This window comes from Wasmannia auropunctata, unplaced genomic scaffold, assembly GCF_000956235.1.
Source record: "Wasmannia auropunctata unplaced genomic scaffold, wasmannia.A_1.0 LD336116.1, whole genome shotgun sequence".
In the NCBI taxonomy this organism is placed as follows: Eukaryota; Metazoa; Arthropoda; class Insecta; order Hymenoptera; family Formicidae; genus Wasmannia; species Wasmannia auropunctata.
This window is the reverse complement of record NW_012026774.1, coordinates 1,038,882-1,066,864: the sequence shown is the minus strand read 5'-3', so window position 1 is coordinate 1,066,864 and position 27,983 is coordinate 1,038,882. Positions and strand designations below refer to the sequence as shown.

The window sequence follows — 27,983 nt, the reverse complement described above, 5'->3', positions numbered from 1 at the left end:
GCGTTCGCGAAGATCGTCAAAGGAAAATCCACGAAGAAAGACCGATGAATGCAGCGAAATTCTCTGAAAACGGAGAACGAACTCCTTCCCTACGATATCATCGCGCGGGTCCCCCGTCGCCTAGCGGAGGAAAGCGCTATCCCCTCAAACAGATTATGAGTCCCGGATTTATTTTTACGACCGGCCAGATCCCAGTGCACTCGTCTCTCCGCGTCGAGGAGGAGGAGGAGGAGCAGGAGAGGGTGAGCAACTGATACCGGCTCCCGCTTGATTCGATGGCGGTGCTTCGAATCACGACACCGTAAAATATATAGCGAAGCTTTTTATAGAAAGCAACGCGAGCGAAAATAATCATCGTCGAGCGTCCGACTATCGAGGAGAGAAAGTTGGGAGGGGAGGAGGTTGAAATGGCTGGATCACTCTTTCGTTCGAGCGTCACAGACGACAACAACGCGTCATTCCGTCCGATGCACGACGCTGGAATTGGTTTAATGCACGTTTTCACGTGTATCGTAAACCGCGGCTGATTACCTAGGAAATTGAGATACACAGATGGTACGTGAGACGCGCGAGCGACCGTTCCTTCCTTCCTCCATCCGCGCGCTCTTATCTCTCCTTCTATTTGCCCGGGTAATGAGCTTCCCACCGCTATATCGTCACCGCTAACGTTACCGTGCCAAGCTCCACGGATATTTGCCCGTCCGTAGAAATTCCGCGTGCATGAAAAATAACGGTGCTTATCGGCTCTCGCTATCGCGAGGCTGAATACGTTACGTTCCCGGCAAATTACTTATGTATCGCCGGGATCAAAGACAGGGGACGGTTTAAAAAAGATGATATATCGGATAGCGACCTCGCTTCCGGCTGTTACGGTACGACGCGTCAAACGAAGTGCTGCAGGCAAATTGCGCGCGAATCCTTCTCCCTCTCTTTCTTTCTTTCTCTATCTTTCGCGATGAGAGAGAGAGAGAGATTTTACAAAAGGAGATCGTCCTTAGGATATATAGCCTCTCGCGCGCGCCGGTCTTCGCTGAATCGAGAAAAGAGTCTTATCCTCGTGCGACCGCCGCGAGACTGGCTACTGAATAAATACGGTCGATTCGATCTGCTACCGATGAACTTTGCGATTTGCTCGGCCCGGTCAGCGCCCGGACAAAAAATGTCGTAAAATGCGACGACGTGAATTGGAGAACGGTTGGTTATAGGAATAAAGGAAAGAATGTGAAAATTGGGATGGCCCATATCTATAGTATTAAATTCGAATGTAAGAATATTTGTAGGAAAGCAATGTTTGATGCAAGAATAGATATACATTTCAAATTTACGAATACTGCAGTGCGCACGCTAGCAAGAACTCGTCGCTCCTGTTACATAACATTCATACGATATGACGGCGAACTCACGCTCATATTTCACGTAGTATTATACAAATAGTTCACGTTTTATATGACGGATCGGTGTAATAGCGAGGGCTCTGCAAAAAGGCAGCGGTTACAGAATCGCGTACGTTATATATGGAAAAACCACGCCATCCTGTCGCACACATACACACGAGAAAACGAATGAATCCGTCCCTTATCGTTCGGTCGAATTAATCGTTCACTGGAAGAAATTCATTTCCCCGTAGGCGTCTAATTACATGCTTTTATCGATCGTTCTACGCACCATCCGCCTTGTTTGTCGCCACCCGAGGTAGGAGAACGAGAGAGATGTGTGTGCGTATCCCGTGGATGGAGAATCGGGAGATTGATATCATAATTTACTAGCGAAGTGAACGTAACGCGTTGCAAAGGAAAAAACAGCGTGAACTTACAGAGAAACATCTCCGATCGAGAGCGATAGCTAGAAAATTACTATTTTTAGTTAGACGTATTCCTCGATCTTTCAACCGGAAAATTGGAAGACCGAAATAATGTTCCCGCGAATTAACGCACCGCACGCTGTTGCCTGTCCAATCTTCATCACTGTCGAGTACAGCTTGGCAGTACTTAGGTATGCTGTCGACGAGTTTTTCTAACGCAGCCTCGAAATAATGGTCGCCACATGGCTTCGGCATGGCACGGCCGGCATGCTTGTTTTAGGATAAAAAAAATCTCTTTTTTTTTCTACAGAAAAGCTGGCTGAAAATAGATAGGCAGGCTATCCATATCTAGCTAGAAGGCGTAATGAAACTATTATTGAATCGTATCTAGAATTACGAGTATTTTAATTAAATAACTGTTCGCGTATTTCAGGAGTCGAGAAGACAGTTTAGTCCTACAGACTGTAACAAAGATAGAATGTTTGGCAGTTAATAAGAGCAGCAGATAGTTGTGTGGAGTCTGTGGTACCGCTATTGAGTACTTAAGTGACGGGAATCCAACTTGCGCCAACGCCGGGGTCAGACCCGACGTCGGCGCCGGCGTCGACGTCGGCCCCGCCGTCAGTCCCGACGTAGACGACGTAGACGTCAGGCGAGTAGCATGCTAATGAACTCGCCTACCAGCGCGGAACTTATAGCAGTTTGCTAGGGGCACTTTAATCAAAGAGCAACGGGCAATTACAATCATTCCTGACATCTCCCGTCTGGCCTCTTTACCTCGATTCGCCTTGAGCCTGCCGTGTAAAAAAGATTACGGTCGAGAGAAAATAGGTATTCCGGGAGAATGCGCTGATATTAGATGATGGTTACAGAATATTTTGCTAGGTGGAATAAAGTAGCATATACTGGCGAAAATAAAATCACGATATAAAATCAATACACACCGATGTTTGCAACACAATCATTTCGATAAGACGTAAAACTTTCGATTTTTATGGAATCATAGTATCAAATCAAGTATCAAAAACCTCCGTTAAAACATTTCTTTATTAGGGTATCGCAAGACTTGCAACCTTCATTTTTTATAGACAGACATACGAAACGATAAAAGATTAAAATTGAAACGAGTCAGTTGTGACATGATTCGCGATTGTGTCTTCGCCTCCTCGGTGATATCGATTATGGGTGACAAAGAGAAAGATGGAATGCAGAAGGACGAGCTGGGCATAGAGATAAACGCAGAGCTGGGTGAAACTTGCGTGACAATTTGAATATATCAAACTAATCGCCGTACAGCAATAGAGGGACGCACCACGTGCACACGTATACGTATACATAACGTATGTACGCGCGCATTTATACATGTCACAGTTTGATTGTGTTCGATTCTCAATAGCCGGACGGAGTTGGCGAATACGTGAGCGAAATTTCGAGCTGTAACGATCCGAAACTTTCTCGAGATTGACGCGCTTTAGCCCCGCTGTGTGAAGTCGCTGCCGTTAGTCTCTCGTATCCATGCATGTCCATAAAGTGGTTTCCTATCCGTTAGTCAAATCCGAATTAAAGTTTACGTTATCTGTACATGAACGCCAACAGATACATCATCCGTAACTGCACCTGTTTGAATTTTCTACATTGGAAATTATCGGCTATATAATAATATTTGCCAGATTATCGGCCGGGGATCGCTTTGTCGAAAATTTATTAAAAGCACCCATGTTAAATAAAAACCAGAATTGAAGTAACATAGTAGAACAGTATATGATTTAAAGTAATACTCAGTCAAACGGATATTTCATAACTTTACGTTACTTTTCAGATATGCGTTCTACGTATATTCGCTGCAATTAAACCAAATTTCCCGGTTCGCGTTTTAACGTACCGCTACGCTTTTATTAATATGTCACAATTACTCTGTTCAGTTTTATTACTCTTTGTAAGCGGTTTTTACTCTCTCGTGCATTTGAGATTTATATGGGTACATATACATTGCATTCTCATGTAACAATTAAAAATGATATATATTTTTTCTCTGCAATGGTGCAACGTCATTATATCTTAAAGATTTTATAAACTTGGAAAATTACCGATAGGAAATCATATTATCACATTTGATCTTTATTTTTAACGGTTAAATTACGATCTATCTCATAATTGTATATTTGCTAATCGGAAAAAATTTTGAGAATAAGTAAAAATTTAAGTTTGAAATGAACGATGTAATAGACTTGTTTTGTCTCGCGAAGATCAAGATGCCGGCCTCTCGGAGACGAACGAGTTACGTCTTGGAGCAGCTCGATCGTGCCGCGCCGACGGCGTGCACAGGAATGGCAAACATCCCTCGCAATTGCACTTTTGCACCCCGCGCTTCTCCTCAGATGAGGCGGCAATAAAAATATTGTTTACGACAGGAATAAAACCTAACACCTCGCCTCCGTCTCTTCCTCCCGTCGCCGTTCCGCGCTCCGCCGAGCGAACCGCCGAATAAAAGCGTCGGCGAGGAGGAAAAAAAATATACGGAAACGAGAAAACGTCGCTTACCACGCGCGTTTTCGCGCATCGTAACGCGGACGGCCACGAGCGCGCGATATAGAATGAAATGAAATGAGATGAGACGGAGATGAGATAGAACGAAACGAGATATGAAATGAAACGAAATAACAACGAGAGCGACGAAGTTAGCGCGGCGTGTGAGGAGAGACGAAACGTGGGCGAAATTTGTGGGTCGGTGATACGACACGCGGCAAATGCACGCTCTCGTAACGCACGCTGGTAGCGACGATTACGCTTATGTGTTACGCAGAATATTACTGCTAATTCGGATGAAATTTACAAATAGCTGTCCTTCTAAAAGTTTCTCAGGCCGTGACAATGATCGAGACAGTTTCTGGTGTTTGATATTGAAGATTTCTTTTTACCTCGCTTCCTTTTTCAAAGGCAGTTGGAACTACATATTCGTTTCGTATCGTATATTAAATATTTTTATGCATATTTATTTATGAAAAAAGAATCGAGATTAGAGAATTAATTAGCTAATAAGTAGCAAATAATTCTTAATTAAGTCCATTCGATTGTGCTAAAGTGGCTGTGCCAGTTTTAATCTTAAGCTAGCAAACGTTAGTCATTGTTTTTCTGCGAAACGGGTGGAGCAAAAAAGAAGCGTATTAAGAGCGTGTTAAGAATCAAAAGAGCATTAAGATTAATTTTACACAATTTTATATGATTTTTAGTTGAATGTTTGATTTGAAAGTATGTTCAAGGATACCATCAACTCGGATTGGATCCAGACTATACTATTGAAAGTACCATTAGTTCAGATTGGAAGTTTCTGGATTAGATATCCGGATACGCGAGCAGATAACACGATACACGTAGAAACGTGATATAGAAGGAAACGAACGGGAATTATTGACGCAGTAATAACTCGGAAACACTAAAAGGCTGTAAATGTTTAACGAAATGCGGATATTCGGGCAATGTGAGATGGAAGAAGAGGTTTCGACTATTGCTTATTCTACCGACTTTCGAGGCGCGTTAATTTCATACCCACGCGTCGGAATTGCGAACGGCGTCGGTAGCCCAGACCATTGTTTTTTTTTTTTTGCGTTGCAGTTTCATCGTGAGAGAGAACGGAAAATTTCGACGAAATGCAATCGCACGAAGGCGTGAATATACATATAACACCAGATCCTCTTGTCTGCCGTTTGGCATGACCGCGTTGCACCGCGCCGCGCGTGCTTGCCTCGCCTCGCTTCGTCTCGCCGACTTTTTCCCGCAAACTTCGTCGGGGAGTTAAAAGATATTACGTGGCCGTCTAGTGAAAATAACGAGGGATGCGTTTGCAGTAAATAATTTGTATACACCGTGCGCGTACGCGGTATGGTGATGTTGAAAAAAATGTGAAAACGCGTGACATCGTTCACGCATAAAAGAGTCATCGTCCACCGGATTATGCATTTAATGACATAAAAGTTTACACATGATTATTTCAAGAATTCTAATGGAAAACGCCTTCTGGATTCTAAATTTATACGTTCTGTAAAATGCATTATGAGATTGAAGCGACGGAATTGCCACTAAAATTGCGGATTCCACGCGAATGCCGTGCGTATCATGCGGAACGCGAAAGTTTATATACAATATGTGTCATTCTCTTGAATTTCTCGTAAACTCGAGCACATCACAGTATAAAAGGAAAAAATATCGAGTATAGTGCAGTACTTTATGCGTCAGACTATGCCAACGTAATTCTATCTCAAGCAACGGCTTCGATCCACCGTGCGCTCTTCTCTCTCATTAAAAATGAATTTGTTTTTCGCGACTGTCCTCGATCCTTCATGACGGTGCCAATGAAGCGATTAGAGTAGCCGTGCGAGCAGCGCACAATATCGCGCGCGCGCGATCCCTTGGTTCTCACTCCGTCACGAAAATATTTAATATTAAATTAGATCGGAAATTTGCGAAGGTATATAAAGTTCGCGCAAGGGGACGCGGCGGCATTACGCGGGGGAGCTTTATGAATGTTTAATGACATTAGAATATTCACGGGACGCTGCCACCGCGCCGGACCCGCGCCGGGATTTCCACATTACGTATTTCGCGATAAAACTTCGCGTCACGTCACAACCCACGCGCTCTTGGCCGCGCAGCGCGTCCAACTTTCGAGGAGCATTAATTTCACGCCTCGGTCAGATATACGACCGAATGCTCGGCTGCGTCTCGTGGTGCCCTTTTCGCGACTGCTAGCAACACTGTTCCAGTAGATGTACGAAAATCCGTCACAAATCCGTTCACCAGTCATCTCTTCGGCGCCGTGAAATTTCATCGAAACACCCAACATGACGGGAATGCTTTAACATTTTTTAACGCTTACATCGTTGCGTGCGTGGGGATTTCCGTGCTTGAAAAATGAAACGCTAATACTTATAGAACATAATTATTTATTCGTGTATATACACATCAACATAATTATTTTTTTTCTGAAAATCAAAAAGTCAGAACATGATATTATTAATTTTCAGAATTATTACATGTAAATTAGAACGAAAATTCACTAATAATTCCGACATTCCAACGTTCCGTTTTTATTACTTATTTCAATATGCTTTTATATTTGATAATACAACTTAATCAAGACTTAATTAATTGACGGATATATTACAAAAGCAATAATTTTATTTAATTTTGATAAAAGTTTAATTGTTTAAAGTTTCTTAACTAGCTTTAATTGACATGTGTATAGTTACATTACTTTATTACTTTTTGCCGCATTCAAACAAGGTTTCATGTAAACTCGGTTGACAGGGTTGTGTCGCGATCTCTGATAATCGATAAAATAAGTAATAAAAATTAATCGTGAAAGAACGATAACGCCATAAGTGATAGTCCGCGGTCTGCGTGAGTCGTATTCAGCATCGATAAAATTTGTCGAGGGAGATAAGTGGAATAAAACGCGTAAAGGCTGAACCGGCGCGCCGTGGCAAAGTCGTAAAAAAGAAAAAATTTATTACACGCCCACAGCAAACTTTTATGAGTCAGAAATATAGGGTAGATGAGCGCGCGCAGGAGAGCGAAGGAATGCAAGAGAAATGGTGAAGCTTCTCCAGTAATTGACAATTAAATAACCGTGGGAGATAAAATCGTGAAGCATCAGCATCATTTCCATCCGAAATAGTAATACATAATATCGAAAATGCATTACGTCAAATATGAACGAACTATTGCTGTGGTATCGTTTTTGTGCTCCTCTGTCGCTTTAAAGAAACAAAGTTAGAAGCTAGTTTTACGTGCCGACGAAAACTGTAAGTAGTGATTTTTATGTGTATGAGGTCGACCCTGGGAGACAGCGTTAAATCGGCGAACTTTCGCTATCGAACTAATACTATCGGGATCAAAGTATTGCGTCTCGCTATCGAATATGTCGGATATTGGAGTTTCCTCGTAATTCGGTAGCAACTTCTGATTTTACTGTTCTTCTTTGAGATTAAACAGTATAATGCGATTAGGTTGTATACGCGATCCATGATTCCCAAAATATACATCATGCATCCCGAATACTTAACGCCACGCTAACGCTGATAAAATATTACACCGCTGTATATTTATTCAGCATCCTAGTATTTTGCGCAAACGTACGTTAAATCAATAATGCCGATTCATCGAAAAAAAAAAACGCTCCATACATCTAAACGTGCACACGCACGTTTTATTATGCGACGCATAAATTTTATTATACAACGTATCGAAATCTATGTATATCAAATATTTACAAAAATACAGTGCGGAAACTGTGCGCGAGTTATCGCGCGATGGCAGATAGAAGCGTAAATAAATGTAATAAAATATCCGCGGGCCCGGGATGCGGCGGATATTTTATGACAATAATAGTATTTTTAATTTCACACGTTATTTTCGAGAGAATTATTTTACGTCGAATTTTCCGCCGCGTTTGCGTCCCGCTCTTCGGAGAAATCTCGAATCGCGTCGGCACGGCGCGCCTTATCCGCCGTGAAATTTGTGCAAAATCCCAACATCGTCGTCCTTGTCGTTGTCGGTGTTAGCCACCAAAGAGAGGAAAAGAGAGAAACCGTGTGATCGGTATAATATTGTCTCGCACATGTCACCACGGGACCTCGCCGCTTTTAATGTCCGATTATCAATCCACCCCGAAATGATTTCGCGCTCCACTCGCGCCCTTAGCTTCCGCAATGAAGGACGGAATATTCATGAGGCAACGAGAGCGGCCGATCCTGTCAAGTCTTTTATGCAAGTCGTTCGACCGAACCACTTCACGATCCTTTGTTTAAGCGCGATAATTATTAATGGCATTTCGTTATCGGCCGCTCTCCACCGCCCGGCCCATCGTCACTCGTCACTCGTCGATGTCCCTCGCAGACAGTCAAGTTCCTTCTAGGCACTCCAGAAATAGAATACGCGAGTTTTCTAAAGATCTCCTAGCTCTTCTGTTGGATGCCATAAATTATGGGCCTTAGAAAGTTTCGCGGAACAATGCATTCCGCGAGAATGAGAGAGAGAGAGAGAGGGAGAGAGTTAATTGAAAACTTCTGCGCTAGAAACTGGACTTCGGACCGGGAGCCTATGCGTACACTCTTAATTGGCAAATCGATTAACGTTGCAACGTTATAAGGATTGAAGTTCCATAACCGTGAATAAACGTGCTCTTGCAAATTACGATATTTAAAAAAAAAAGAGCTTGTTTCGAATCCCCTTTAATTTAATAATATGACTATTTTCAAAATTTTACATTGTTTTATAGAATATCCTTTTTTCCCCTGGTTGTTAGGACCGACAGATAAATTGGAGTTAGCGATAATATTTGATGGTTTATTGGAATACAAATTGCGCATCAATCGATTTCGTCCACAGGCACATGTGCCATTATTATTCAAAGGGGGATCCGTCACATCCAAAACATCCGATAACAGTAACGATCATGCATCACGTGATTATCTTGGGCGAGGCTGCATAAAGGCGGTCTCACAATATTGTTAATAAACAAAGCGTGTCGTGTATCGATGTAATACTATTTAATAACCCCTTAATTCGGTAAACGCGAATCGAGTTCCGCGTAGTAATTCACGATACGGATGTATGCGCAAACGATACGATTACATAAACGGGCAGATATGCGTAAACGGCTCTACAACGTTGCGCTACCGTAGTATTTAATCATTCCCTTATCCGGCAAACTCAAATCGAGTTTCTCGCAGTAATTCGCGATAGAGACATATTCGATAACTATGCAGAATGGCCATGCGCGATGAAATTAACGTAGTATATTATCTTAGAGTATCTATCTCTATTGTTAGAACGATGAGTTAAAGTCATTTCGAGGAATCGAAATAAGAAAAGGGAATGAAATTTTAAATCGTCGATAGGGATTATAAAAATTTATTTTCTTTCTATAAATCATTCTACAACGTAATACGTTATCTGAAAATTGTGTCTGTAATTTACGTACGATTTCAATTTTTTAAGTATGCGTGGATATATCGAAAGGGGATATTAAATTACTAAGGATAATACGGAATTTTATGTATCCGCGCGACGACTTTGTGCCACGGGCAAGGGCTGGGATAACTGTTACGATCAAGATACGACGTGCGCGGTTCTCCAATTTTCATCATAACTTGCGAACTCTGTGGAATCTCGTGACACAAGATCGCATGTGCGAACCCTATTACGTGGATAACGCGCAGGATGGCAAATGGCATGCGCGCGCGGGGTCTCGTCGAGATCGTTCTTCGTCTTCAAGTGCTTCTCTAGGCAACTTTACAGAGGCCAGAGGCCTGGAATTCGCTACGACACACACATGTCGACGCCCGTGCGTGCGCGCGCATATATACCGCCACGCACCTATACACATGTCGTCATATCAACTTTGAAGTAGGAACGCAATAGGGAGATGCCCGTTGTGGAAGGTGCTCGTCGTAATTTCCGAGAGAGATTTTATTAGCTGTACGAGCTTTTCACGAACAACGTAATGAATTAGCATGTAGTGCACTTAGTTGAATAACGTGGAATTGTAAGGGTCGCTCTGTTATGTCATTTTAAACTCTTAATTTATTAAAGGATCGCACGTACCCTCGTATGAGGACATTGTGTTTTTTACAGTAAATATACATTATACATATACACATAAATATACATTGTACATTTTTTACATTAAATGTACTTTAAATGTACTTTAAAAACTAAATTTACAAACGACGATATTGTAAAAGTAATGATAAAAAAAGAAACTAAAACTAATTATTCCGTTATTGTATTGATTATTGTAAAAATACATATGCGTTTATTACGAAGTGATTATCACAGGAAATATTCTCCTCGAAGCATTTATTTTCCACTTTATAACTTTTGATAAAATCGCCCGACTCTGAAAGGATTATTGACGCTGTTGACGCACGCGTTACAATATCTATTTTCATAGTTGTGCCCTTTTACGGGCGACCTCCTTTAAATTGCTAACCGACTATCTGTCCCCTATTGGCCGGGGCGAACAGGCGCCCCTGTTTCGTTCACAAAACGCACGATCGATCAATACTTTGAAAACCAGTGGAAGCGTGTCCTCGAAGGCCGTGACAGGAAAAAAAGTAGTACCGCGATAACGAAAGAGTCGACGGGGATGGCGATGGTGGCGTCGGGAAGGAAAAAATGAATTATGCGAGGAATCGAAAATGCTGGTCACGATGAGAACTTCGAGGTATTGTCCCGGCATCCTCCCCCCGTTTCCTTTCCGCCGGTACTGTTTTCCCTTTCTTCCCGTCCTTTTTCCTCCGGAGAGAGGACGAAAGGAAAAGCGTAAGGAACGCGCGCGATATAGAGCATGTGTACTATGTGTAGGAATCTTACGAGACGTCGTTTCCTGATGGATTACCTATTTCGCGCACTTCTATCGCCGTACGGAATTGGTCCCGGAAACGTGCATTCATAGCGCCGCCGACGGACGAAATACGCTTCCGCGTTGAATTACCAGCATCTATCCTCACAAACGTTCCATAAATCTTTATATTGACGGATTCAACGGATCCTTATACGTAAGAATTCTTTACGTAAGAAGAGTGCACACATAGATCTGGCGGAAAAAAATTTCAAACAAAAAAGTTGACGTTTAATGTCGTTTTCACAATCTCTGTTCTCAGTAAAAACTTCTATTTTAGTAAGTAAAGAGAAGATATTAGAAAGATCTCGGAAGCCGATTTGTGTACCGTAGTATTGCGATTCTCGTAAAGTACATTGAACTTGCGCTCGATTTCACCAATAAAAGCATATTCGGCTTGAAGGAAGGAAAAAGAAAAGATCTATAAGAAACTGTATGATTTTTAGAAAGAGTTAGTAAGAGTTATAGGATAATGTAGTGCGTATCTCTTATCTCGATATATGACTAGTTCGATATCTTTATCGTTTTAACTGAGAAGCAATCACGGGTCAAATACATGTATTACTCTAAGCGAAAAGAATTTTAAATCGTTTAAATCTTGGAAATATCGCTAAAATACTCGTACGATCCTCAAAGCTAGCTTGAAATTGAATTACATTTATCTGAAAATTTTGTTCAATACATCTTAAGTGCAGAATTTTATCGCTATTCTTGTAAAATTATTATTGCCGTAGATAGAAATCACTTGTGATAATCAGCACCACGGTTAATTTGTGCAATAATTTATAAATGATTGTCACACGCGCCGCAGATAATCAATTTGATATTATATTATCAGTAGTAATAGCATTCTCAAGTCACCCGGTCCGCGCAGTAGTATAACCAAGGACGTGTACGACCGTCGTAAGTAGTAAAAGCAAGTAAATGTTCGCATAAAAACTCCGGGAATCTACAATCACTTGGCGATAAAAGTGAAAGAGTTCCGGCGATTTTCCGGATAAAAATTCTCTAAGTTCCAGTCGGTTAAAACTTTTTTCTTTCGAAATCTAGCGTTTCCTTGAAAGTTCTGGCTAACTCCTCAAGAGCTCTAACAAAAAATACTGCGACACAAATCGACCTTAATTGATATAAAATTGTTATAAACAATTTTCTTATAATGAAAAAATAAAATTGACGATTTCGTATTTTTTCGAATTTATATATTTTTTATCTTTAACTAATTTAATCGTCATGATTTTTTTCACAAACAAGTCAAGAACTGGAAAATAATCAAGAGTTTTATTGATTTTATCGATATTCTAGAAACGAAGTGTCAACTTCGCCAAAAAGATCAATTTCATAATCGATTCGCGAAGAAAATGATGAGGCCAAGATGCCAATTAGGATGGCGGACGAAGATAGAAGACAGTGGCCGGAAGGCAGAGCGTCGTATTTTCATTTGGCCGGATCGCTCGTCAACCGGCAGTTAATCCTGGTCGAGGGACAAGTCCGGGGATGAACTAGTCGACGCAACGGGATCGTTAGTTTTAATCGTTCGACTGCTATTAGTTCGTGTCATTCTACCCCCGCCTCTCCTCACCGGCCGCTCCTCCATCTAGCCGCCCGTTTTCTCCGTCGATTCGATCCACCCCCATGTTCCCCGCTGTTGCCTCTTTGTCACTCACTTGTCGCTTCTTCCGCGTCTTTTCTCTCTCGCTTCGCCGAGTCCGGGCTCTTCCTACCTCGTTCGCTCCTTAACTGCGTACTCCCTAGTGCCCGGGCTCAGACGACATTATCGATGGCGGGCATTAAACGTCTTTTGCCTTTTCCACCTCCCTCGCTCGCTGCCATCCCCGTGCAACGAACCTCTCAGCCCCTCTATCCGGCCCCGACGTTCTCGCTGCTGTCGCTTTAACGTGGATTTCCTATCCGGTGGCTTTTGATAACGGTGCCTTGGCAGCGTCTTCCACGTTACAACGAAACCGAGGTGGAGCACCCAGCCTTGCTGAAAAATGAAGTGACTTGTGTATCCCGTTCTCGATAAGGAGCGCCCGCGAATAAACGTGATGTTCCCTCCGCTTCCCTTGCTATTCAACAAGATTTTCGATCAAGTAAAAAAAATCTGAAAGGCGCCATGATGTACATGTAATCAACTTTCAACAATTTTTTTAATTAAAATTTGACAATCCAATGAATCACGAAAAATTCCACAATCGCGCAAGAACGAAACGTTCGGCATTCCATACAAATAAAATTCGGTGGATGCACATGAATGGCGAACAAATGGCAAATCTCGTATACGAAAAATGAAAAATACGATTTCACAGAAGCTATTCGCCACAACTGAAAAATGACAATAACAGCCGTTTGTCAGTTAGAATTATAGAATAACTTTTATATTATATTTTTCTCGACCTTATCAATAGCTAATGAAAATATAAGTTTTCACTTAGCCATTTTAAGATTAGCTCGATTAATAATTTGTATAGAAGAAATATTTAATAGTAGTTTGGAATACTGCACGAAATTATAGTTTGCTCGTGAAAGATATTGATGCCCATAATTTTATATCAAAAGTTTTATTTAACCATTTAGTATTTTTCAAGATTTCACATTGATATATATTTATATTATTTCTGGATTATATATGTAAATGTCTCTTATTATGATTTCGTAACTTAGCATGAATAATTTATTAATGATAAAATATCATTAATATTTGACTACAGCTAAAGCTGGCTACGCTCCTCTGAATGTCGCCAACGTCGTAGTGGACTTAGCTGTTTTAAAACAGGGTCGGTCTCTTACAATTGTGTCAAGTCCTTTGAAAGCGTTATACATGTGAAAATCCAACCGACGGTAGAGAATATAGCTATACGTGGCTCAGCTACTGTGAGCATTTTAATGCAAATGCACATCTCTCGACCCTCATATACTATCACTACACTACCACCGAAAAGACACCATTTTCGCAGTGAGATTCTTCTAATTACATTGACCACTGCGTCGGCCACTGCGACCATACTTGAATTCGAGAGATGAACGTGATGAAAACGTGCAGAGTGCCATCGAAAGTAATAATCGAAGTTAGAAATAATTATATTGAAAGTAAATGAAAACAGATCAATGTAGATCAAATATCAATATACGGTATTGTACTATTTTCATACAATACCATTTGATTTTATGACGTTTTCTTCCTTTTGCAAAGCTCGCGATATAAAGATTAATAGGTATCAAATATTTAACAAGTTGTAAAAGATTCAGTTCTACACGATGACTATTCCACATGTCTATACGTGTGCCGCACTCCATACCTTCGCAATTCCACAATCTCGTCGAAGTGAATTCGTGCTACGCTGAAATAAACATCCACCAAAAACTTTCTATCTCGAACTATCCGCCGAATGCATCCGCAGTAGCAATTTCACGGTATGAAGGGCCGTTTCGTATCGTTTTTACATTAGTTACGAGAATTATCCTTCCTCGTTTCCGGCTGGTCGGTGATAGCTATCGTAGGTCGGGAATCCTTAAGAATCGATTTCTCGATATAACTAGGCATAGCCAAGGATCTTCCAGGTGGCTCTTAACGTGCCGAGCGCCGGAGCGAAACTTGAGAAGTATTAATCCTGCCCCGAGAGAAGATATCGAGAGCAGCCGGTGCGCGGGAGGAGCCGTGCACCCCTCAGGAAAATTACACAGGCTAACGCAAGGTAACGGAATCTTAATCTCGTTGGTCCCACCGCGCGCGCTCTCGCTTTGCCGATAAAAAGTAGGAGCGAGACAGCCTGCCCGCGCTGGCCGACGAAGACTTGACGAGGACAGCAGATGGCCATCTCGCAGATTTTCCACCTAGAGACCCCGCGCACCCCTGGGGTGTAATTTCGGTAATTTAATTTCTCAGCTTAATAGAAGAGCCCGGGATCGTGGAGAGACGAGACAGCCGGAACAAAAAAAAAACGTGGTTAAGAGAAGAAGAGGAGAATTACAACTGTGGGGAGGGGGTAAGAAAGGCACGAAAGCGGCACGTCCGTTAATACTTTGGGAAAATTAGTACGTCGCTGCGTACGATAAACTGTAGATGTAATAATGGAAGAGAGAAAAAAAGAAACAGCAGATTCGTCGTTAATTTTTAATTGCTCACCTCGGGCACTTTAAATACAACTATTAATATTACAAATTACAAGAGAAACGATTATAGTATATTCTTTGTAATAAAAAAATCGCGAAATTTTTAATCCAACAATGACGATGTGTTACTATGGTCTGCACGGATTGTCGCGCATAAAGAGAAGAGCTCGCGCAGCATGCACAATGCTTTTATTCGATACAATATCAAATATGCTTTCGTCGCTTTATATAAATACCATTACGCGTGTAGAGCGTTGGAAGAGCTCTACCTTCTCGCAAGAGAATAAATTTCTATGTTCAGTATGCGATACGGTCCACAGTATGTACACACCGCTAACCGGTATATCGTCAGAGAAATGATTGCTGACACACATAATGGAACGTGCTATCGTCGGATAAAAGCCATCCTTCGCTAACGAACGGATAAATCTCTTACATCTGCATATATCTACGATATAATCTTACCGCCGCTAACATACCCCCGCTACGTTATATATTACTGCGCCGCTAAAATAAACGCAACGCGAAAGGCAACACGGAAGGGGTGGTCGCGGTTTTTGCCCGCGACAAGCCGTCAGCTTTAACGATCGCGCAGGAGAACCGTCCGGGCGCGTCCTGATTTCATTAACGGTTTTAAATACGGCCACCGGTAATTCCGACTCGCGGTGGAACGCGACCGTAAACCGTCCTGGAGAAAAGGAGGAACAATTTCCATGATTAAGAGGATAAACATTTACATTTTTGCAGCCTTCCCTCTCTCCCTCCCCCCCCCCCATTTTACTCGTAATTGAGTTTCATAAATCACTAAGTACTCTCCCCCTGATTTATTCAGTCTGCACAAACCTTAATTCTCCTGGTAGACTTTAGCATTTTATACAGCACGGTTGACATAGCTTTATATATAGCATTGACATTAATTACGATGTATATTCGACATCGTGACGGCTGCACGTCATTCGAATCCCCTGAGGATTAATATAATCAGTGGATTCTATATATCGCGTACAATATGCACAAATAAAATAAGCGGAGCGTAAAATTTTCGAGTATATATAGCCAGCAAATCTAGGGTAATAATTCGCGCTGTGGTTTGTCCGTGCAAGAGACGGTATCGTGTCTCGAAATCATTTTTTTTCAGCAATAAATTATTCATGCAAATTGAAAGCTGCCTTGAAACGAAAACGTTTCAAAGCCTAATTCCGTAATCTGATTAAGACGCGAACACTTGTCTTGCCGATCATTAATACACCTCTGACTGCGCCGGGCTAGTTGGATATTCCGCGTACGATACCCGTCCGTATAGCGTCGAGCTCTAAAATATCCTGACGCCAAGTCGTTGGGAAACGCTTGCGAATGATAGATATACGATGCACGAACGCACCATATATTCAGGCGTGCGCCGGATAATCTACTTTTCCTTAATTTATCTTACTCATATACCGTAACGCGCGCGCAACCGCGGTCGCAAGGATGACGGGCGCGCACGTGCGCAAGATACAGTGGCACTTGTGGCCACGCATTAAAAATTATTGTCGGCGAATGGAAAAATAATAATTTATTCTAGCAAAGCAATGTACACTTGACTGTGCGGATCGTTATTCTTGAGAATCCGATAATCTGATAAATTCAACCAAAAGATCCGACTATTTCCTAGGCAATGTTGACGAGCAAATAATTGTCAAATAATAATAACACGTCTACCTTTTTAGAAAATATAGGTAAAATAATAAAATTAGGTGTAAATTAAATTAAATTAAATTATGTAATTAAATTATATACTCGTAATTAAATTACGTTAAATTAATTGTATTAGTCGCGCCCCTCAATCTGTCATTCACCGATCGCATTTCATGCGCGTGCAACGCGTGTCGCAAATATGCGACTATGATCTAAACAGGCGTATTCGTTTATTATTCCGCATCATTCGACGCTCGACAATGACGCGCGGCGGCGCCGAGAATAACAACATTGAAATCACGTCGATTCCGAACGTGCAGGTACTTTGTGCAGGTACTGTATGACATCGCATCTAGTCCCGTAACGCGCCGTTGTCTATCCTCCATTCGGCTCTGTGCGGATCGATTCGGGATATCTATAAACCCTCTGCTTACGGACGTGCATAAATCGCATTCCAGTCGCGTTTGCGTGCAGCACGCACCGTCGATTCGCCATCCTGCGGCCGACGACTGACAACGACGACGCGACCGCATCGTCAGGTTGGTATTATTAAACGATTCGGGCTCCGCAAACGGGCAGCGGGTACAAATTGTAACGCGCGGATTGCAGAGACGTCGACCACGTAAAATGCGTCCTGCGTGAAGCGGCAGCCCGCGATAACGCCGTCTCTCTCTATACGTGCGCGTTTTATTAAACGCTACGTTCGAACAATATCGCCGAAATATAAATTGTCCCTGCCGATTCTGTCGCAACAAAATGCGTAGAAATATTCGGGATTAAATTGAGATTGAGGGGTTGAGAGCGATTGCCTAAATATCGCTTTAAAGTATATCTATTCCCCGCAGCGGTATATGCCGCGTAAAACTGCTCGCGATTCGTCGATTTCTATTTCCGCTAAAAAGCCCCCGATAACCGTTCGTCGTATATACACGCACGCACGCGCGCATATTTTTCTCGCAGCTACACAAATTCCATCCGACAGTTCCGCTCGGTGACGGAAAACGGAACCCGATGCACACCGTTTACTCTGCACCGTTTATTCTGTTACGTGTCAGTTGTTACCGAATACGGATGAATGTTTTCTCGAATAAAGTTTTCATGACGCCCCGGCGACTCTACGGGTTAGGTATCACCCATACCCGTTATCAATATTAAATCGCGCTTTGGGATGAGTGCGCTCCTCGTCTCTCTCTATTATGGTCGTAAGAGAAAAGTCGTTTTCTCTCTCTCTCTCTCTTTCTCCCTTAGTCTCCTCGATCCGTCTTGTTTCGACGGAACGGCGCCGCAGTCCGGCGATTTGAATAGCACTGATTGACTCCCCATTATCATCACCCGACTCTCCGTTAACATGATAATACGCATTAGGGTGGTGCCAAACCGTACGTCTCACTCGACGCCCTGCCTGTTCTCTCCCGTCGCAATCTCCTGTATATCTGCGCACAAATATGCACGGCAGGAACATCGGAGAGCGCGCATCCTGCCGTTAAGAGAAGCAGACACGGGAGCGGGTTGAGACCGAGTACACCTTCGATACTCGCTACGTGTAAACGTTTGCCGAAATGGTCAACGACGCCAATATTATCGTGAGTCAACCTTAACGAGCCGGTGGATCTCGTTCGCAATAACGGTTGGCGGGTAAATCCCATGGCTACACGCGGTGTAAGATTTGATCATGTAGCCAAGGCTCTTGTTGCACAGGAATTTCCATTTTTAATCATTATAATATTATGTAGAAAAATAACGAGCGTAGCAACTGCCCTTATGGAATTACAATCTACGAAATGTGTTAAATTTTTAACAATATTCTAATCAATTTGAGGTAGATCCTTTGTCTAAAATATTGATAGAATTAATCAATAGAATAGTACTTTTAATTATTGTTCGTTATATTCATCGTGTAGATTATTCAAGAAAAATTGATGAATTTTTTTTCTGTATCAAAGAAAGATTGAATATTAAAAATGTTACATAATTATAGAGATATTCCCTTTGATAATATTAAGACGAAATTAATACTTGGCGTTGTCTTGATCGTACCAACCCCACACACGTAATATAGATCAACCAGAACACGATACAGTTGCACGCAATACGGTAGTGCACGCCGTAAGCAGGGTTGCGATCGTTTACAACCCTTTGGCATATTACAGGTTAATGTACTAAATTCGAATCGTATTCGAATTTGCAAGTAATTGCAGTTTGCAATCCGTACATGTATTATGAACAGCATACAAATTTATCTTAATACAACTCATAATTAATTCATTTGCACATTTAAAATTCTCGCCTATAGGTACCAGTAGCGCGGCGAAAATGTTGCGTCGTTCATTTGCATGTAAAGGTAAACTGCGGTAAACCACGAATCATAATAAATTTGAATAAATTATTTCCTACACTGTTACGTTGGAACACGTGATTGTTTCGGAAATTTTTCGCTAAAAATTAGAAATTATTTTTACGTAGTAATTGTATTAGATATACTTGACACTCCGTGACTTATTTGTCTGTGTACTCTATAATTTGCAAAACGCAAACATGATTATATCATGATTTCCTGCCGACGTGCAGATAACTATCTGTTGACGCTCCGTCACCATCGGCAGCGGAATTACATAGCGGCTCGTGCGCGTCACGCTGACATTGAAATGTAACTAATTAACGTCTCTGAAACGTCTCGTATCACTCTCGACACGCGTGCGATCCGTAGACGGAAGGTGACGTGAACGCGCGGAGTCGACTGCGGTCTCCGACAAGGAAACTCGCGCTGAAATCGTAATATCGTTGTCCGTGTCGGAAGATTCCAACATGCTAATCCCTGCCATGTGTATGCGCGAGATACATATACGTTTAATGAATACATCATCGTCGATGATACATACGCCCGCCCGTTGCGCACGGATACCCTCTTATATACCGATATCGGCATGCAGAACGACAGGTCACGATTACTCGTTTTTCCTCATAAACTAACGTAACGTTCTCGTTCTTTCGTTGATCCGCATAAGCGATGTCGCGACGCCTATCGACTTCAGGTGAACTGTCCTCAGTGAAAAGTGAAGCGTTAGGAAGCGAGAGGAGGAAGCGATGGCGAACATGTAAATAAGTGCCGGCGTATATCGGCGGATGTGCACACGACTCGCCCGGAAAGAGCATACGATCGTGTAGGGGATGAAGGAGGATGGCGACGGCGAGGGCAGGATGAGGTATGGGATGGGTTAACAACGTGATCACGGTTCAAGCACTCCCGCAGGATCGCCACATCAGCTGGCCGACCCACCCTTTCTCACCATCCGCCATCCAGCCTCTTCTCCATCCGGTATTTTGCCCTCTCCCCATCCCCATCCCCATCCCCCAAACCCCTTCGCCATCGGACACTCCTCGTTCTCTCCCGTGTGCGTCAGGCGCTCTCCGTGGTACATTCTCGTCGTGTGGTCTGTCAAGATACCTCTCTCTTCCGCGATCGTTTCCATCGATGCATGCGCGACGCGCTTATATGCACGTGCGAACCTGCCATGTGCAGATCGCCGGTCGTCGATTAACAGCCTCGTGCAACACACATATAGGCGAAACATCTCGCCGTATCGCGGAAGCGCGCGCGTTTGGAAAAATGACAGCCCTCCACCGGTTTCGCGAATCGTGTTTTTCGCGATGTTCCTTTTTTTCGTATTTCATTTTTTCTCCCCACTTTACGTCGTGTTGTTTTTTTTCGCGCGAAATACTGCTATTCTTGCCTCGATTTCCGCTACACGATTGCGATACTAAAAACGGACGTCGCTCCATCGTAACAGATGGCTGGTGAGCTAATTGTTTACATTAATCACGCGCATTAAATAAGATTTCGAAGTATTTGATAAGAGATTAGCGAATCGTATGCACGAGGGATTCGCCCATGTTGATATTGTGTACAGAGATTCTCTCGTAATTTCTCTGACATAAATGATAAACTTTAATAAATCGCGCGTTTATTGACATGAGCTGTCGTCTGTTAAGTCTTATCAGACTGCGACTCTGTCGTACATCAATTTTGCGATTATTATTTCTGGAAACCTCGCTACGTGCGTAAACGATCCGTCCGCTTTGGCGTTAGGCATCGTGTTTCACGTCCATCAACGCAATGCATATAGGTATCAGTTATCGTACTTCGTATTCCTCGCGCGCCTCTCGTTCTTTCGAAATTTTTATTCTCGCAAAAATTGGAGAGCAATTACACGTTCTGCACGCATAACGCAACGTTGACGTCAATAGTAACCATTAATCATAGAACACACAAGAATTTGTAATATGTATAATATATTTGCGCAACGCGGGCGCACGCGTACGTTTGCTCGACATTATGCGTAAACATAAGTTACGGCGCACCGCAATTTTCGTTGTCGGCGTAAACATTAGCCCTCCCCCTTCCTCCGCCCTGTAAGTCATTTATAATGAAATTCCTCGATTAGTTTACAATCTGACGGAGTTTGCCGGTGCACATTAATTGACCTCATCATTACCACCGTCGAACATTAAGAACCGTTCGCAGCGGGTCGGACGTTTTCGCCACGCCCGCGCCGCGCGCCGCGTTCTGAAAGTACGGGCGGATTTTCTCATCGGTACTCCGGAAGTATCCTGCGCTCGATCTCGCGAATGCAATTTCATTAGTCTAATGGATTTCGATGCTCGAGACTGTAATCCACTATTTTTTGCACGCCGCGGCACGGAAAATTGGATAATTTATGGGTTTGAAGTAATGAAAGGGAATTTAACGTGCGAGGAAGACCCGCCCTCGCGGGGCGATTCGATAACTTTAAAAATCGAGTCGGACTTCACGTGAACGCGGAAAAACAAGAAGAAAAAAAAAGAGGGATGAGGAGGAGGAGGAGGAGGGCGAGCACCGCGAACGGCGGAAACAACGACGAAATCCGGACAATTCAAGAACAACGCAATTACTCTATCACAATAGACCCGCGGACTACGAGTTCTCTTGGCACGGCGTCTTGTAGGAGCGAACAAACTCGCGAGGTCGAAAGGAGGAACGTTTCCGATCCTTTTACCTTTCAATTAATCGCCTCAGAATATTGGAGCCGCTCGAATGCTTTCTCGAAATGTTCAATCCTTACGACGGGCACTATACCATATTACAAATTAATCTTAAATGAAAAGGTGAATTTGGAGTTACATATTACGTAATGAATATTACATAAACATTTATATGAATGCTCTTAACATTTCTATTTATGGTATCTCGCACATATATATATATATATATGTATATGTATATATGTATATCGGTTTATATTAACCACGTAATTTGGAATTTAATTGCGTTCCGGTGACGCTAACGTCAGCCGCAATCGCCTTTTACATATTTTACCGCTTTCGTTAATTAAGCCCTGCGCGCGCGCGCGCACGGACGCTGCGAATAAAACGAAATCTGAAATGTAGATTTCGCCCACCCGCTGCTGTTATAACGCGCGCCAAGAGGAATAATTTACTTTTTCAACAGCTTCGCGTATGTCGCGTCCAAGCTAGTTATACTGCCTTTTCACACAGAATTTCACAGCTCGTAAACACGGGAACGGAGCCGGTGCACGTGGCTGTCGGTTAATTTAGGGCAGGTTCACGATGCGACGTTCCGTGAGTGCGTACGCGCGTGTGTACGTGTGTGCGTGTGTGCGTGCACACGTGGGATCGACCACGGTCGATCGTTATTTCGCGCGCGTTATTTCAACGCTTGAATTTTTAGTACCGTTTCTGCCGTGTTCACGGAAGTTAAACTCCCCGGAAACTCTATCTGGGAAAACGATCGACGTACCAGCCGTCAACGTTGCGAACGTTGCCATCGTTCGGCGTTTCGATTAGTATTAGCGTCGGAGGATTTACCATAAAAAGGCTTTATACCCAGTGCCCGACTCTTGAGTATAAGCCACTGTATTAGCAATACAGTGATTAAAACAAAAACTTTATTGATTAAGATAAAACTTTTATTTGTAATTATATTTAATATTTTATTTGATTCCGATTTGCTTTTTTTTTTAAGTTCTACCCGATTAATTAATTAAGAATAATGATAATTATTATTATTATGCAATAATAACGCAATAAAGGCAGAACGAGTGCTTTCTTTTTTTTTCTTCGGGCTTTGTCCCTCTTAATTCAACCGCCGAACTTTTTTGTAAAATAAAATTTGTTAGACCGATTGTATATATTTTTGTAATAACGTAGCGTATCACTGGATTTAGAATTACGAGCGACAGAAATCTGACAAACAGGCTGGTATTCTGCGCTGATTGATCCTGCGTGTCCTGCTTAAGTGGAGGACGTCGTTTTGGTGAAACCACACGGAGGGTGATCAAACCCAGCAGAGACTAACGGAAGGAAAATCCGTTACGGTACATGGTACGGTACATTATGTACAAGAGCTCGCAATGAGGAAATAAATCGCCCGCCTTCCTCAGTGAAACGAAAAATAATTCTCTTCTCTCGCTCCTCCTCTAACGCGTAAATTACGGAAATTATATCAGTGATAAAACTAAAATTGTGCTAATATTTAAACGTAGTATCATAACCAGCAGAGTTTCCCCGCGCATCAAATATTTTCTTTCCCGGGTTTTAAATTCTCTCTCGTAAAAAGCGGAATTCACGAAAAAAAAAGACTGACGGAAAACGGAACTGCGCAATGAAATTAATGAGAGAGGGTATGGACGGAAAGGGACAAATTACTTTTCTGGCAGACGTTCCATTTCACGCACAATTTAACCGCGCGATCTCCGTAAAAGGCGTTTGCATGATTGCTTTGCTTGCAATATAGTTGAAAAGAAAACGATCAACAGCAGGGAACGGGATCAGGCAAGCGCATCACCCCGCTTTTACCTAATCACTTTTGTGATGGCTCGATTAATCTTTCTGACGAAATCTGAACTGTTGCTTAAATCGAAAATATTTGAATAAACTGCGTCGTCTTTATAGAAAATCGAGGATCTGAGCGAGAAAATTTTTTTTTAACTTTGTTATACAATACAATTATTTTATTTTGCAGTCCATTAAAATCGTGTAATCGACACATTTCCAATAAAACGATACAAGATATCCAAAAAATTATTTAGTGACATTTAAACTAAGATCAAAATAAATAAGATCAAAATTTTACATAAACATTTATAATATGTCCATCTGATTTTTTTTTTTCACTATACAAGATGTTGGAATTATGAGCGCTAATCATCCAACATAAACACCGAAAAACTGAGTACTTATACTCAAGTTGTCGATTTCTTCGCGACGATAGGATCACAATTTTTGGTAACGATCACGTTGCCATTCTCCCTCTGCTGGTTTATTCAAAGTCGTTCACGAGTAAAAGAGAGTCGTTGTTTTCAGAATAGGTCGTTAAAGGGTAGTTTAAAAAGGGCTCATGGCTTATAAGGTAAATCTAGCGTAAATTTTTTACTCGTGATGATTACAATGTAATCTCGCAAATATCTCTTTTTTATTAATCTGATACGAAAGTCCGCAATTAATTTTCCCGAAGGAACTTTTCGTCGTTATACCGTGTATTGACTATTGCGTGCACGTAGACTCGAGGACAGTGTCCTTTGACATGCCGCCGCAGCAGGTGCTTACTCCAAAGACTCCGTCCATGAGCGTCGACGCGATCGTCTACTACCGCATAAAGGAGCCCGTAAGTGCCGTTATAAAAATCGCGAACTATAGGTACGGAAGGCAATATCAAAGCGTTATTTATTTTTCCACTGAAACCGAACGCGAAGAAAGAGCGGCAGAGCGAAAGGATATTAGAAAGGGGAACGTTGGATTTTCAATTTAGCTGGCGGTGCGTAAGGCCAGCACTGGTTTACGATATTATCTTATCATTGTGGATTGTGCTATTAGTCTGCGTTTCTGGCCGACAGTTTTCACTTTATCCTGACAGTTTTACTCCCGAATTTATTTCTAGCAGCTAGATGAAAGCGCTCCGTACAGTTTTTCCTTTGGTTACACGTCGCGTCCTCCTTCGTGCTGCTGGCACGGCATTTAAATACTTGATTGCGTGCGCCTTTTTCCTAGCCCCTTCCTCCTCTCCTCTCATTCGTGCCCGGTACTCTCGCTGCAATCTCTGTCTTTATTTTTGGTCATCGTGAGAATCAGAGACGGGACGTGCACGGCGGTATAATGAAAATAAGCTAATTGTGCATGTTAAAAGCTTTTCCGGGTTAACAGTGATGAACTGCATAACGAGCTTTACGCCGCTCACAGAGTTTGTTGTGCGATAATTTTCGGTTTATTTTCGTAAATGCGTAGCAATTGTTAAATTAGCAATTAGATCAGCACGACATAATATGAAAGCAACAAACGAAATTAAGTAATGATATAAGAAAGAACTAATATTGTTTACAATATTAATGATGTTAATTTGTCCACAAATAGTGTTTAATTTTACTTAAAACGCGTACAATATATATTTTCAGAATATTTTATGTGCCGTTACGCTGTTCTAAAGGTGTCAACGCGTGTCTGCATTTGCTCAGTGCGACGCGCGCGTGTATCCACCACGTTGTCCCGATAATGCTTTTAGAGTAATTTAGAGTCACGTCCAAAGGGTCGCCATGTAGCTCGGTTTCTGGTCCGTTAAAAATTACGAGGAACAGTCGACACAGCGTGTCGACGTTCCGGTGGCGTTCCGTGGGGGTTTAACGGCTACCAGCAACGGGGCTCGTTCACGGTTTGCCGCCCCCGACGGCGGCGGCGGCGGTGGCAGCGACGAGTAACGGGCCGGTCGTCATCCCTTTCACTTACTTTTCCAGCCATTCGACGCGGTTACTGGCCGCGAGCACGCTGCGAACGATCCTCGGTACGAGGAGTCTCGCTGAGATCTTGTCGGAGCGGGAGATCCTTTCCCGTACCACGCAGACTGCTCTGGACGCAACGGATCCTTGGGGAGTCAAAGTCGAGAAGGTCGAGATGTGAATATTTTATCTCGGTATTTTAATGCATCGCGGCCGGGCACGATCGAGGAATGTTGTTTTGCCTCGTTACTGGCTTACCATTTGCATAATTAATTCGTTCATTACTCATGATAGCGACAAGAAGAACAAGAGTCGCCATTTTGCGAAGTAATCTTTTACAATTTTCTGATCTGCACGTAGATTTACACAATTGTACTTGAAACTTTCAGTCGCAATTATTATGTCTCCCATTTAAAACATTAAATTAGAACATTAAACATTAGAATCAAATGCTTGGGCTTCCTTTTGCTTTACTCGCACTGACAGCGATCATACAAAAGCCAAAAAAGATTGTTACGAACGAACGACCAATGCAAATCAATGCGAAATCACTTGATCGGCAAATAATGCGGACGTCGCGCAGCTGCACGATGGTGATCCGATAAAAATAATGCCCTAACGAAAATGTATTTCGGCCGGCGGGGACAAAAAAAAAGAGTAGAACGAGGCGTGATTTAAAATTTAAATGTGTTCGCCGAATCCGCGTTCACGTAAAACAAGTCGATGGTCGTTTATTTGGCCGTACGGCCGATAAAATTTCACAGGCGAACGGAACGAATCGATACGCTTATATTTACATCAACGAAGTGTTATTAAGGAGTAATTATATTATAGCAGCATATATTGCGCGTAACCATAGCCATATATTACCGTTTCGATTTTAACTCTTTGTGCTCGTGATCAAGATAGTCTCGTTGTGAACGATTTGGTGCGTATTTCTGCATTCATTGAGGAATGATTACAATCTGTAAATAATATGTATATCCATTCTTGATAAAATAATGTATGCAAGGAAAGTTTACATTGTGTGCTAAAAAATGCAATCGTATTGATAATGTCTAAAAAATTGTCGAGAGAGAGAGAGAGAGAGAGAGAGAGAGAGAATTTTTTTATTTTATTAATTAAAATATGAAAATGCAGAATATCGAGCTACATTTCTGGAAATTATTTTAGAGCGCGAAGGGGTAACATAGCCACAATCCGGTCATGATGTTTATCGTAAAAGTCGTCATAACAGTCTTAATGCCATTCACGCTCACGCTCCCATGTTCGTACATGAATTTCCCCGCGGCTGCCTAAAACGGATGCTTCAGAAAGGACGTCCGACTTCCGATACAGCTCCAACGAGCCGTGGCCACGGAGGCGGAAGCTACGAAGGAGGTGAGGACCAAAGTGATTGCGGCGGAAGGAGAAATGCGAGCTTCCCATTCCCTGAAAGAGGCCAACAACGTCATTTCCACGGGTCCTACCGTACTATTAAGTACATACATACCCGCCGGCATTTTGTCTCTCACGACCAAACGCTGATGCTAATTATTAAATACCCCTAATTATCTACTGTATATAGGTAGTACATATTGCTGTGTGTATTGCTTCTATACTTTACTTTCTCGGTTTGTTTTATTTGTATTGAATTTTGCACTACTTGTAACATTCATTACAGCCGCTCTTTGCATTACTATGCATATTTAAAATTATTCATCAAACAAAATCAGCTCTGCAATTAAACAGAGCCGCAAAGATACTTTTTTAATTATCGAAAAGAACACAACTATGCGAATGCAAGGTAAAATTGGATGAAAGGATAAGCTTAATTATCGCAATGAAATCCGTAGATTCCATTTTTCAAAAATATAAAAAAAATTTTTAGTGTGCAAATTCTATGGATAGAACGAAATGAGAGATTTTATTTGACTATTCGTTTTATTTGCGACACGGCGCAATTAAACAAAAATCCTGTCCCGTGGATCGAGCGTTATAATTAGAAGATGATACGAGGGAGAAAAATTCGTCACATTTTTTACTCTTGTGCTAGCAGCTGCAATACTTGCAGACCTTAAACAACATATGTGGTAAGAGAAATTTGACGGTCATATTTCCGCTACCGGTTGAATTCTTGGGATTTTTATTTATCTCCCAACTTGTGCGCTCATCAGGAAACTGCACAGGCAGGATCTTTATATAAAGCGTAAGATAAACATTTAAAATAATAATCCTCTCTTCCATTAAT

The 27,983-nt window shown here is 42.1% G+C and overlaps 1 protein-coding gene and 1 pseudogene across 1 annotated transcript in view; both read left to right on the top strand.

Annotated features, from left to right (window-relative positions):
* The window catches only part of LOC105454843 (protein NRDE2 homolog), a 228,854-nt gene that overhangs the window by 138,690 nt on the left and 62,181 nt on the right, over positions 1 to 27,983 (top strand). The gene's annotated exons all lie outside the window — the stretch shown is intronic.
* On the top strand, positions 45 to 27,938 carry LOC105448305 (annotated as a pseudogene).